This window comes from Sinocyclocheilus rhinocerous, unplaced genomic scaffold (assembly GCF_001515625.1).
Source record: "Sinocyclocheilus rhinocerous isolate Xijiao unplaced genomic scaffold, SAMN03320098_v1.1 scaffold804, whole genome shotgun sequence".
Lineage (NCBI taxonomy): Eukaryota > Metazoa > Chordata > Actinopteri > Cypriniformes > Cyprinidae > Sinocyclocheilus > Sinocyclocheilus rhinocerous.
Genome location: NW_015644009.1, coordinates 84,004 through 84,294, shown reverse-complemented (window position 1 = coordinate 84,294; position 291 = coordinate 84,004).

Here is a 291-nt window from a genome sequence, read left to right as displayed (position 1 = left end):
TTCCTGCTCTGTCACGGCTATGGAGGCCATCTGCGCATCCTCGTCCTGTCCTGTCACGGCTATGGAGGCCGTCTGTGAACTCTTTGCTTGTCCTGTCACGGCTATGGAGGCCGTCTGCGAATCCTCGTCCTGTCCTGTCAGTGCTATGGAGGCCGTTTGTGAACTCTTGTCCTGTCCTGTCAGGGTTACGGAGGCCATTTATGAACTTTTATCCTGCTCTGAACCGGCCGAGGAGGCCATCTCTGAACTCTCGTCCTGTTCTGAACCAGCCATGGGGGTTGATTGTGAACT